Here is a 14,024-nt window from a genome sequence, read left to right on the forward strand (position 1 = left end):
TCTGGGACATCCTCGGGGAGCAGGGGCACACCGCGGTGTCTAAACTCACCAATCTATCTGTGAAGCTTGGAGACGCCCAGGAGCAGGTTAAGTCCGCTCAACAATTGATTGAGGTTGACCTACACCTTGCTGCAGAGGTGAGTTTCGCGGACTTGTATTTGACCTCTGAATCTTTTGTTGGTTGCCTTAGCATGTTTGTTTTTTTGTAGAGACTGAAGGGGACGTCATCCCGCAAGTCCCGCTTTCTCCGAACAGAGCGCGCCCGGATGGCTGAGCTCGAGCGTCAGCTAGTGTCCACCCATCATGAGTCCCAGGATCGGGTGGCTGAGGCGACTGTGGCATGGGTGGAGGGGCAGCGTGCAGCCGAGCGGGTGACTACCACCGAGCAAGGGCTCGAGGCAACGAAGGCCCATCAGGCAGAGATCAAGGTGGGGTTGTGGACATCCTTGGCGAACGCCAAGGCGGCGTTGCGACAATCCTTGGAGGCCCTTGAGCCGGAGCGGGCTGCTTTGGTGTCGGCGCAAAATGCCCTAGAGTCGGCATGGAAGGCCCTAGAGGTGGAGCGGAGGGCCTGGTCGAAGGTGGACTAGGAGGTGCTCGTGCTCTGAGACCGGGTGATGGGGACAGAGGACGCGAGTGCCCGGCTACGCAAGCAGGCGGCCCGGTAGGTAGAGGATCTCTCCATCCCTGAGCACTTCCGCGTCGGTACATGCCTTTTCTTTTCTTCATCATTGGTTTTTTCCTTCAGCCTGTTTCTGAGCTTGTCGCTCTTCTCTCAGAGCTAGGTGGAAAGGTGAAGGCGCTGGAGCAGAACCTAGAGATGATCAAGGCGACCCTTAGCTAGAATGCGGAGGAACTAGCCAAGTCCTGTGAAGAGCGACGTGCTCTCGAGGGGGATCTTGACCAGCTCCGCAACATTGCCTAGCTTATCATCTCGGACGTCTTCGGGTCGGCGTCCAGCACTAGCGCGCCCACGGTTCAGCTGGCGGAGGTCCCGGATGCGGTTCAGGACCTTATCAGGAGCAGGCTGTTCTACAGAGCATTGGGGGTGCTGACTTCGGTGGCGACGCACCATCCAAACCTAGACTTCACTGCCATCTGCAGTGGGTATGCCAAAGGCTTGAGAATGGAGGACATCCAATCGATCGAGGAGAGCTTGCTGCCGCACGCAAGGTCGGTGGCGAAGCAAGTCTCTGCCCAGTGGGTGATGGACGTCCATCATGAAGACATGGCCAGAAGCATGCGTGGGGAGGACGCTGTCTAGTCTACAGACGGCACGGAGCCTAGGTCAAAGGTGAATGTCGCCCCGTCCCCAACCGAGCCGAATGTCGTGCCGCCAAGGAGTGAGCAGCCCACGCCTTCATCGGTCGCTCCGACAGCAGATGCCACCGGGCCGGTCCAATAGCTTGCAAAATATAAGTAATTTAGTGAAGGTAGAAGTTTAAGTTTGTGGGGGAGCCCCTGTGTAAACATTACTGTGTTCTTAATGACTACCGTCGGTTTTGTTTTCTGTGATGGAATTGCTTCGTTTGGGGGAGCCTGTTCCCTTTCGTTCCTCAGTTTTCCCTTAGCATAATTTTGTTTGTTATTCTTTCTTTCTCATACCTACCCGTTTGTCCCGTAGGCCGCGATCTTGGGAGCCCAGGGCGTGGCCCACGAGGTTCGGCTACTCGTAACCGTAGGGAAAGGTGGGATGCGATTGGTTGGAATGTTTTTAAAGCAAAGCTACGTAAAGCAAAACTAAGGAAAAAACTATTCCGTTGGTTGGGTAATAAGGAATTTCACCATATGTAAACAAAATAGGGAGGTAGTCATTAAGCATAATGATAGTAGTGTACCCTAGTGGAGCCCCCGAGCGCCCCAAGCCAAAAAGTGTTTGGGTCGGGGTGCTTTTACAGGAGCATATACTAAGTAAACAATGGTAAGATTGAAGCTTTAGGAAAAAATGACATAGCTGTTCCAGTCGTTCGGAGAGATGGGCGTCGTTGTCGTCCTTCGATTGGTATGCGTCCGGTCGGATCACTTCGTCCTTCAGTCGTCTAGATCTTGGCCCGCTACGCCCCCTTTCTTGGTTGCTGCTTCCTTGCCTTTTCTTTTTTCAGCCTGCCGATCTACCGTAGAAGGTGCTTGAGAAGTTGGCAGTCCTTGTAGAGGTGTTTTACGAGGTAGTCATGGTTGGTGCATGGACTCTCCATGAGCTCGTGGAAGTGGTCGGAAGGGCCTTGCTGGGGCTGCGTGCCCGCATGATCAGCCGTGGCGACCAACGTAGAGTTGGCCAGTCGGCGGTGATTCTTTCTGTTCTTTTTCCCCCTCTACGTGGAGGGGCCTTCGTCTTGATCCTGGTGCTTAGCCTTGCCCTTGCCCCAGCCTCCGTCGGAGCGCGGCGGGAGCAGTGTTTGTTGGGGGCTTTGGACAAAGGTCTGTGGTCTTGGGCCATTAGGGCTAGGACTTCGGTCGCTGCTGCGTGCGTCTCGGTTCGGTCCGAGCCACGCGAATATAGGTGGTCGGTGAGGAGCGGTCGCTGAGTCAAGATGGGGTGCCAGTGTGGCCTCCTGTGCCGCACTCGGCGGTTGTAGCGGCGATTGGGTGGAGCGACCCATCTGCCGCGTCCTCGTTCCCCTAGCGGAGAGCGAGGACATGAGTCAGCGTCGTGATATGGAGCACTCCGCTTGTTGAACGGCGGTGGTCTCCACTAGTGCCCAGAGGTTCTGATGGATCGCCAGTTCACGAGGGTCGTTTGGCTCGGACAGGCCGCGTAGAAGCATCGCCGTGGTGGTGATGTTCTGACTGGCTCGAGCGAACTATGGGGGATCGGTTCTCCTGTCCATGGTGTTGTGGCAGACCCGACGGGTGCGCCCCCGGGCACCGCTTGTCGGTCAATGCGCGTGGGGCACCGGGCGTGCCGGCGTAGTTGGTGGCTGGTGCAGCCACTATTGTCGTAGTGCCTTGCTGTGCTCTCGTGTGAGCTTAGGGGTCTTCGTACGAGAGCGTGGTGAGGTGCGAGTCTGTGAGGACTCTGCTTCCACCGGCGGGTGTCTTGGAGCGTCCGCCATGGCGCACTCCCAGGACAAATGGTGGCTAGGCGCCATGTTATCGATGCTGGAGCCATCACTCTCGCTATCGTCATCCATGAGGTTGAGGAAATAGGTGGGAGCATAGCTCGCCATTCCCACAAATTCGGATGCAAGAGGGGGCGGCGCTGGCATCCTTCAGAGCTCCTAGGTGTATGCGTCCATAGAAGACGCGAGGCCATAGGGGTACCTGTCGTACGGCGGTTGCATCAGGGACAATGGGGTTCCTTCGGGTAATCAGTGGAAGATAGAGAATAGTAAGTAAATAACAACGTGTACATTACTCACAATGGGGTTTGAGTAGAGAGTTTGCTCAGAAAGAAGTGCAGATGCCACGTCATCGAAGCCATGCGTCCCGGAGTTGATGGTGGGTGCTCCTCCGACGGGTGCTGGGACGTGAGCCTCCTCGCGGAGGTGTAGCATGCCGAGCCGGTCGGCGACAAAGTTCAGGCTTTCGAAGAGGAAGGCCTGGGATGGCTCGAAGACGGGTGGAACCCGCATCCCAGCGGGTGAGAGTGCGGGAAACTCCAGCGAGCCGAAGCGAATCGTATCGCCCGAGCCCACCACGGTGAGGGTGGTGGAAAAGTGGGCCATCCGATGACCAAAAAGTGTTGAACGTATAACGTCTTCCCCACGAACGGTGCCAACTGTCGGTGTAGAAAGTAACCAACTAGTGAATATTTGTAGTTTTGCCGTACATTGTGATCGGAGGTGGCTTAGCACTCAATGACACATGATTTATACTAGTTCAGGCATCGTGCCCTACGTCCAGTTTGGGTCGGTTAGTGACTTTATTCCTGAGCCCAGGTGCTCAAAGTTTGCTGTGGGGTTACAAATGAGAAGGAGGAAGAAGGGGTCTACAGGAGGTCCGGTCGGCTCCGGTCAAAAGGGCCAGGAGCAATGGGAGCTGTGCTATGAGTAAGTGTTCAAGTGTGTGCTTGGAGTCCGAACCCGGCGGTTCTGTGGTCATGAGCTAGTGAACTTGATCGATGCTTGTTATCTTCAAGAAGGGCTCTCCTTTTGTTGGAGGGGGCGCGTCCCCTTTTATAGATAAAGGGGATGGGTTTACAAGTGAGAGGGTAAGGGTACGTATGCTACCTATAAGGAAAATGGACCCTTGGCCCATTTACTTTGGATTTTGGTGTTTGATGACCAACACAATGAAATTGGACTAATGAATTTGCAAGTGTTTATTTTGTAGTTCAATAGGGTGCAAGACGTGACTTGGACGAAGGCGACGTGTGATCCGATGATCAACACCTTAAGAAAGACCTTAGAAGCACAAGAGAAGACCCAAGATATCAAGCAAAGTCTAAGCACGAAGATTGGAACCAAGCCGTACGCAAGATCGCGAAGAAATGAGCTCACTGAGGTGACCGGACGCTGGACAAGCGACCGGACGCTGGGCAGAGGACTCGGTAGACAGGCGACCAGACACTAGACCAGACGCTGGCGGCAACTGACTAGACACAGGGCAGCAGTGTCCGATCGAGTACAGTAAGGTTCTAGAGCGGCAAATCTATGACCGGACACGTCCGGTGGCAGGCGACCAGACGCTGGCCAGCGTTCGATCAGTATATTGTTGGCTCAACAGTTGGGACGACCGGACGCGTCCGATCAGGACGATTCAGCGTTCGATCAGTAGCAGTTTCGTGGGAATTCGACCCCAACGGCTACTTTCTCAGTGGGGCTTATAAATACAACCCCCAACCGGCCATTTGAGAAGGTGGTGGAGCTGAGGAGACATACCAAGGGTGTTGCTACACCATTTTAGTGATCTCCATTTGCATAGAGCTTAATGATTCATTAGGTGATTAGCGTAGGTGCTTTGCGAAGTGCTTAGGTTGATTAGACCACCGCTCATGCGCTTGCTCTAGGTTTAGGCCTAGTGTTTAGTGAGGTTTGCATACCTCTTACCACTCCGTGCTTGCGAGCACCATTGTTGTACATCAGAGGGGCTTGAAGTCTTATGAGATCACACCAACCGCGTTTGTGGTGTGGCCGCCACCGTGTACTGGAGGGAACAAGGCCCGTGGCGTTTTGGTCGGAAGCTTGATAGTGAAGACGGCGGGGAGCATCCGAGAGAGGCTTGCCAGAAGGCATGTCGGAGACCCACTTACACATGGGGAAGGCCCGAGGCTATCCACGGAGTTACCCAACCAGGAGCTTGGCCCTTACGAGGGGCTTCAACAAGGACTAGGGGGAAGCATACGCGCTTCTCGATACCTCGGTAAAAATATCAAAGTCGTCGACAGGAGTTTGCATATCTCTACCTTGCTCTTTAGCTTCCGCATTTACATTGATTACTTTACTACGTTTGCGGTAGAGATAGCAACACACTAGCAAAACCATAGTTGCACATCTAGATAGTTTATCTATTGCATAGGTTTTGCTTGGGTTAGAAAAAGAGGCCATAGTTTTAGAAGTTAGAATTTTAAGTTGCCTAATTCACCCCCCCCTCTTAGGCATCACGGTCCCTTCAATTGGTATCAGAGCCGGTTGGCTCAATTTGGACCATTGGCTTAACCGCCGTTGAGCCGACGCTATTTAGAGTGGTTGGGATGGATACCGCTAGGCCTCCGCACTTTGACGGCACTAACTTCCCATACTATAAAGCTAGAATGGCTTGCCACCTTGAGGCGGTTGATTTGGGTGTATGGAGAGTCACTCGTGACGGGATGAAAACCATCAAGAATCCCAAAAAACCCACAAAGAGTGATGAAAAAGAAATGCACTTCAATGCTAGAGCTAAAAATTGCTTGTTTGAATCACTTAGTATGGATGTTTTTAACCAAGTATTCACTTTAAATACGGCACATGAAATTTGGTTAAAACTCCAAGACTCCATGATGGCACAAGCAATGTCCGTGAGCAAAAACATTGTCTAGCAAAGCAAAACTATGATTCCTTTACTATAAATGATGATGGGCTTGTTCGTGATATGTATTCTCGTTTGAATCTAATTATCAATGAGCTCCATTCTATAAGATTATTAAAGCTAGATGATGCAGATATCGTGAGGAAGATCATCTCCGTGCTACCACAAAAGAAATATGCAAGCATCATCACCATCCTTCACAACATGGAGGACTTGAGCAACATGACCCTAGGAATAGCCATTGGCAAGTTAGTGGCATTTGAAATGTCATGTAAGATGGGTCAAGAAGAAGCTTCTTCATCAAGCAAAGGCAAAGCTCTTGCTTGTAGCAAGAAAAAGAAGATGAAGGGCAAGCAAGTTGAGACAAGTTCAAGCTCAAGTTCCTGAAGTAAAGATAAAGAAGAAGATGAGGACGACGATGATGATGATGATGAAGATTCAAGTGATGATCAATCTTCCTCCTCCACCTCTGATCTTGATGAAGAATCAATCAAAGTGATCAACAAGGTGGAGAAGATGATCCAAAGGCTCAATGTTAAGGGTGTGCCCATCCAAATTCAATATTTCATTTTCACAAATCAAAGAAATGAGCAAAGAAAAAGAGGATGCTATGGATGCGGTGAGTTGGGGCACTTTGTGGAAGTTTGTCCAAACAAGCCCACACCCAAGACAAAGAAGAAGGCATGCAAGAACCAAGCCCTTACATCAATAAGATCATGGGATGATTCTTCAAGTGAAGAAGAACCCCATCACACACTCATCATCAAGCTCTTCTCGTGTGTGCCTTATGGCATGAGGTAACGAAAGCTCTTCCTCTAGTGAGAGTGATAGTGATGATGATATGCCTTCTTATCATGAACTTGTGCAAGAAAATCTTAATTATGCTAAAGCTTGCACTAGTCAACAAAAGAAGCTCAAAAGTTTAAAAGAAAAGCTATTCACAAAAAGCATACAAAACCTTGCTTGAACAATATGAGAACTTTGCTAATCTCCATGTTGAACTATCTACTAAAATTGAGAAACTTGAGACTAGCGCAACAACAAATGCATGCACAATCAATGATGAGCAACTCTTAAAGAAAAATGAAAAATTAAAAGAAAAGTTAGCTAGCTCACAAGAAGCATATAATAGTTTGCTTGCTAAAATGGAAACCATGTGCAAACATTGTGATGAGCTAACTAATAAAGTTGCTAATCTTGAAGCCGTTAGCACAACCCCACCAAGGCATCTAAAAAGAAAAGTTCTATCTTTAACATGTCTAAAAAGGATGCCTCTACTTCTTGTAATGATTTATGTTTAGACTCACCTTTGTGCAACCAAGTTTGTGTTGAGAAAGTTGTTATAGATACATGCACATAAGAGGTTGCAAAGGAGAATGAGCAACTCAAGCAAGAAGTAGCTCGCCTCACCAAGGACTTGACTCAAGTGAAAGGCAAGGTGAAGCAAACCCAACTTCATCAATATAACACCGTCAAGGGAGTGAAGAAGCTTGATGAAGGACAAACCGTGGTTTGCTACGTGTGCCACAAGGAAGGCCACAAGTCCTATGAGTGCAAGGTGAAGAATGGGGGAGGAGCAAAGAAGAAGGAGAAAAAGCAAACAAGCAAGCTCTCCAACACCTACACCAACAAGGTGGACAAGAAGGCCTCCACACCTTATCTCTTGAAGAAGAAGAAAAATGACAAGGTGGTGGCCATCAAGCTGAACAAGCAAGCCAACAATGGGGTCAAATGCTTTTGGGTGCCAAAGGAAATCATTTCAAACATGAAGAGCACTAAGAAGGTTTGGATCCCGAAAGGGAAGTGAGAAGTCCGTTGGACTACTGGGAATTTGGAGACTTGGCAAAGTTTGGGTGCATTTCATGGGGTGCATCATAATGGACAAAGTAATTGCCAAGTAGGTTAGTGAATACTATGGACCCAAATTCCCCTTCCCATGTTAGGTAACTAGATGTCATTTCTTTCAATTAGTATTCATTTCAATTGGTATTGTTTGTCAATTGATATACTCTTAAAGCATCTAGTTATCTTTCATGCCTATGTTTGCATTTACATGCTTAAATCTTTTGTCATGCATTCAATAGGTATATCATATGGTAGGCTTGCTCGGTTTCATTATCAACCCTTGGAGCAAACCTACATGGTTCTAAATTGTTTAGGAGCACGGCACATAGCTTGTCTTACTATTGTTCATCTAATATGTGCCAAAGTTCAAATTGTAGATAATCTCTCTCAAATATCATCTTTCAAGTGGTATTTTGATACTTAAATCAATGTGCACAAATTTTACAAGTATTCAACACTTGTGTGCACAAATTTAGGGGGAGCTTAATCTACAAGTTGGATGCTTTGAGACTAACACCTTTTCAAGCTTATCTTGTGTGTAGTAGTCTCATTGCAAGGAAAATGGAGTCCCCGGAGGAAAGCATTATACTTCAACTGGTAGAAATCAAATTGATTTTCACATGTGGTATTTCTAAACCGATATCACCATGTTGATCTCACTTTGATATTTATTTGCTTTCTCCATGCATTATATAGATTAACCTCTCTTGTGCAATGAATTGCTAATTATGCATATGCTTTGCTTTTTATCATATGTATGCATAAATTTAGGGGGAGCTTAGTCTATATAATGTGATAGTCAAGTTTTGTGACCTATTCCATGCTAATCAAATCCTTCATTTGGTTCACAAAGTTTGACCCTCCCTTGTGCTACTAATGTATTCCTTTTTGGGTGTTTGATGCCAAAGGGGGAGAATTTGAAGGACCAAAGACAAGCATTTAGTTACAAGTAGTAATGGTCCGAGAAAGGGAGGAAAGTGAATTATGGATTAGTCTAAGTAATGGGAGATTTTTTTAGAAAGCTAGGCTTTAATCCATAATATCAAATGGGGACATTTGCAAGGGCAAGACAAGCTTTTAAGTAAAGTTTTAATTGGTATCTATCAATTAGTATCATATAACCTTGCCCTTTGCATTGCATCCTAGCAAGTAGGTAGTTTTTAAATCTCCAAATTCTTATCATTTGCTTGCTTTGGTCGTGTTGTCATCAATCACCAAAAAGGGGGAGATTGTAAGGAAAATGGACCCTTGGCCCATTTACTTTGAATTTTGGTGTTTAATGACCAACACAACCAAATTGGACTAATGAATTTGCAAGTGTTTATTTTGTAGTTCAATAGGGTGCAAGACGTGACTTGGACGAAGGCGACGTGGTGATCCGATGATCAACACCTTAAGAAAGACCTTAGAAGCACAAGAGAAGACCCAAGATATCAAGCAAAGTCCAAGCACAAAGATTGGAACCAAGCCGTACGCAAGATCGCGAAGAAACGAGCTCACTGAGGTGACCGGACGCTGGACAAGCGACCGGATGCTGGGCAGAGGACTCGGCAGACAGGCGACCGGACATTAGACCGGACGCTGGTGGCAACCGACCGGACGCAGGACAGCAGCGTCCGATCGAGTATAGTAAGGTTCCAGAGCGACAAATCTATGACCGGACGCGTCCGGTGGTAGGCGACCGGACGCTGGCCAGCGTCCAATCAGTATATTGCTGGCTCAACGGTCGGGACGACCAAACGCGTCCGATCAGGACGATTCAGCGTCCGGTCAGTAGCAGTTTCATAGGAATTCGACCCCAACGGCTACTTTCTCAGTGGGGCTTATAAATACAACCCCCAACCGGCCATTTGAGAAGGTGGTGGAGCTGAGGAAACATACCAAGGGTGTTGCTACACCATTTTAGTGATCTCCACTTGCATAGAGCTTAATGATTCATTAGGTGATTAGCGTAGGTGCTTTGCGAAGTGCTTAGGTTGATTAGACCACCGCTCATGCGCTTGCTCTAGGTTTAGGCCTAGTGTTTAGTGAGGTTTGCATACCTCTTACCATTCCGTGCTTGCGAGCACCATTGTTGTACATCGGAGGGGCTTGAAGTCTTGTGAGATCACACCAACCGCGTTTATGGCGTGGCCGCCACCATGTACTGGAGGGAACAAGGCCTGCGGCGTTTTGGCCGGAAGCTTGATAGTGAAGATGGCGGGGAGCATTCGGGAGAGGCTTGCTGGAAGGCACGTCGGAGACCCACTTGCGCGTGGGGAAGGCCCGAGGCTATCCATGGAGTTACCCGACCGGGAGCTTGGCCCCTGCGAGGGGCTCCAACGAGGACTAGGGGGAAGCTTGCGCGCTTCTCGATACCTCGGTAAAAATACCAGAGTCATCGATGGGAGGTTGCATATCTCTACCTTGCTCTTTAGATTCTGCATTTACATTGATTACTTTACTACGTTTGCGGTAGAGATAGCAACACACTAGCAAAACCATAGTTGCATATCTAGATAGTTTATCTATTGCATAGGTTTTGCTTGGGTTAGAAAAAGAGGCCATAGTTTTAGAAGTTAGAATTTTAAGTTGCCTAATTCACCCCCCTCTTAGGCGCCACGGTCCCTTCACTACCGAGCCTTGTTGCCCACGCCTACCGAGCCTTGTTGCCCACGTCGGCAGGTACAAGATAATGGTAGGTGCCTACAACACTGTTGATGTCACTATAGAATATCAGATGCATGCGAGAGGTCGTGCTGCCTTTTTCAGGGATGGTAGACGTCGGTACCTGCAAATACTGTTTGATGCCTAGAGGCATGTGAGGGGTCTCGCTATGTTCACCCGGTATGGTAAATCCTGGCGCCCATACCGCTATCGATGCCTAGAGGCACATGTGGAGCCTTACTGTATGGGAGTTTTAGCGGCTCCTACAATACTGTAGAGGGAGATGTCGGCGCCTACAATACTATTTGTGTTAGGGTGGCTGTAGAGTACTGTTCCGTGCAGGGTATGGTCCCTGGTATAGTGGTTTTGACTTGCGAGCCTTGCCTTGCTTTTCTCCGCACGTCTTCTGGTTCCTACCAAGCGGGCATCCCCGGTCGGATGGCTCTAGTCTGCTCTGAGTGCGCCGGTCGGAGAAGAGCGGTGAGCAGGGTTCCTGCGAACCCGGGTCGGAGACGCGGGGTCAGAGTCAGAATTAGTGTTTTGGGCCAGGCCTTCTGATCGGAGAGGCTGTCTGGAGGTGGCAGGAGTCGAAGCGAACGCTTCGGTCAGAGAGGTGGGCCGAAGCAGCCGATAAGCGGGCGCTGTTCCTCTTCGGCCAGACCTTCCGATCGGTGACTGGGTCGCCCTTCCGGCCTGTCGTTTTAGACTCTTAGGCCAAGCCTTGGAGTGGAAGCCGGTCCCCGAGGGACCCCAGGTTTTATGAACCCGACACTCGTAGAATGAGAAAATCCAATCTCCAATGAGAAAAATAGTGGATTGTGAGAGGAGAGGTTTCCCCATTATTTGAGGGGTGGGAGGCTATGATTTGAGAGACCGAGAAATTTTTTTCCTCATTGGGATTGAGTTTGGGGAACTGCTGTAGCTATAAGATCTCCAAAATAACAGTTTTTTCTCATTGGCAGTTAAGAAAGGGGGACTGTTAGAGATGCTCTAACTTGAATAAAGATTTTGATGAAAAAATACCCTTTAACAACTTTTTAATTGGATGTTCAAGAATGTGCACAGGATATAGAAAAACTGTATGCTGATTTGTTGTCCTTCGCTGAAAAGCATTCAAGCGAACAGGGAAAAATATTCGACAGCTATCACAAGCGAAACGAGAAAAGCCGCACTGCCGCAGCATCGACTGATCGACAGCACGCACTAGCGCACGCCGTAGACGGCGCAGCTAGCGAAAAGCGACGGTGGCAAGAAGCGTCACGCTCAGACCTCAGAGAGAGGCGCGTCGCGCGCGCTAGCTTTGCCCCGAGCCCCTAGCGGATGCAAACTGAACAGATCAGATCAGGTATGCCGGACCGGATTCTAGAGAATCTGAAACATTAACAGATGCTTCGATTGCTGCGATTTTTTTTAATTTTAACACTTTTTGAAAGTAATTTTAAATCTAACACGGTCGGTTTTTTTAAAAAAACTAACACTTTTGGCCGCGCCTATTGCCCTGGCGCGGCCAAATGCCTGTGCCGCGCCATGCATGGTGGCGCGGCAGAGGGCTGACGTGGCGGCGAGCGGAATCGCTGACCGCTGATAGGGTAGGGCCTGCCGCGCCATCGATCTTGGCGCGGCACTACCGCGCCCTGATCCGTGGCGCAGCAGAGCTGAATAAATATCATGAGCGAGCCCCCTGCCCGCACGCACCCCTGCCCACCCGCCCGCCGCCAGCCGCTGCCCGGCCGCGCCACGAACGCCGACGCGTCAAGGCCGCCTGCTCCTAAGGTACCTCCCTCTCGATTTTATGTTATTTTGATTATTATTGTTTTAGGATAATTAGTGATTTAGGATAATTAGTAATATAGGATAGTTAGGGTTTTATGATTGTTATTGATTTATGATAGTTAGTGGTTTAGGATAGTTAGTGATTTAGGATAGTTAGGTTAGTGAATTTGTTTGTGATTTACGTAGGTAGTTTTTAGGTTTGAGGTTAGGATTTTGGGTTTAGGGATTGATTAGGTATTTATTATTTAGTTTATAGTTAGTTATTTAGTTAGGGATTTTCGGTATGGATACTAGTTTACAAATGTCGGTACTTACTAGTGCGTGATACGTCGATTTTGATGATTTCATGAAGTTTCGTCAAATGCTTATATTCCTAGTGAAGTTGTGTATGTTACTAGTACGTGATATGTCTGTTCATTTTACTTTGACTATATACATGTGCTTTCATATTGCTTAACAAGTAGTTCAAATTTTGCAATGCTACATAATGTTAATTTAAATTTTGTTAATTTGAATACTCTAACGCTTTGTTTATCAATTTGTAACAGGATGGCCCCTCCCACGCAGCACCCGTTGTACCCCATTTTTGAGGTAGAGTACGACGACCAGCACCGAGCACACATCTTGAGTGACAACGACGCAGAGGTGGCCTTGCCTACTTTGAGGCCCCGCACGCACACCAGGGCGCACCAGTGGGACGAGCGTTATGCGCCGTATATACGGTGTGCCGGCTTCCTCGAACTTGTCCGTGTTGTCAACCACGGTCTTTCACCCCTTGACCCAACACTACTTACTGCAGCTGTAGACAGGTGCGAGTGCATTCTTTGTACGTAAACTTTCTTGTAACAAATTTGAGGGAACTAACAGTCGTTCTATTCTTATAACAGGTGGAGACCTGAGAGCCACATGTTCCACCTACCTTGTGGCGAGATGACCTTGACCATGCAGGACGTGAAGGCTATTTTTGGCCTTCGGTTGGGGGGACTTCCAGTGACAGGGATAGTTGACAACGATCACTGGAGGGAGTTGGTGGCTCAGTTTACTAGCTTTCTTCCACCAAACGACGAGGCTTCCAAGAAAAATAAGTGAGAAATTGAAGCCTATTTAATACTTGCATTGATTTCCTGCAGCCATCGGGTCTCATGTTCTTTGGTAAATTTCAGGAAAACTTCCGGTGTTTCGTCGTCCTGGATCACGGAGCGCTTTATTTACTTGGACCCACAGGCTGAGGAGGCTCAGATCGACAGGTTCGCTCGAGTGTGGATCTAGCACTTTCTTGGTGCTTTCCTCTTCCTAGACGCCTCGGGCAACATCATCAGCTGGATCTTCCTTGACATACTACGCCAGCTATGGGAGAACATAGCGGCGTACAGCTGGGGCAGCGCAGTCCTGGCATGGACATATCAACAGCTATGCGTTGCCTGTCGTCGCACCTCAGGGTATGTGAATCTTGGAGGTTGCTCGTTCCTACTCCAGGTTTGGTGTTGGGAACGATGGCCCGTTGGGAGGCCACTTAGTACTGGTTTACCGATAAGTACTTCAGTTCATTATATTCTTCAATATGGTTACATATGATGAGTTTATTAATGGCTAATTCATTATCATGTTCAATGCAGCAATGGAACGGGCAGGATACACTCCCTACAACTCTGTTTATCTTGATGGAATCAGAGTTAGTTAGAGGGAATGTGAGGTGCAAGTACAGGGAGTACACGGACGGTCTTGACGTCCTGACACAACACCAGGTTACGCTCTCTTTACTATCATACCTATGTTTTGTTCGATCTACACTATATCACAACCTAACTCAA

This window comes from Miscanthus floridulus, chromosome 11, assembly GCF_019320115.1.
Source record: "Miscanthus floridulus cultivar M001 chromosome 11, ASM1932011v1, whole genome shotgun sequence".
NCBI classification, from domain to species: Eukaryota; Viridiplantae; Streptophyta; class Magnoliopsida; order Poales; family Poaceae; genus Miscanthus; species Miscanthus floridulus.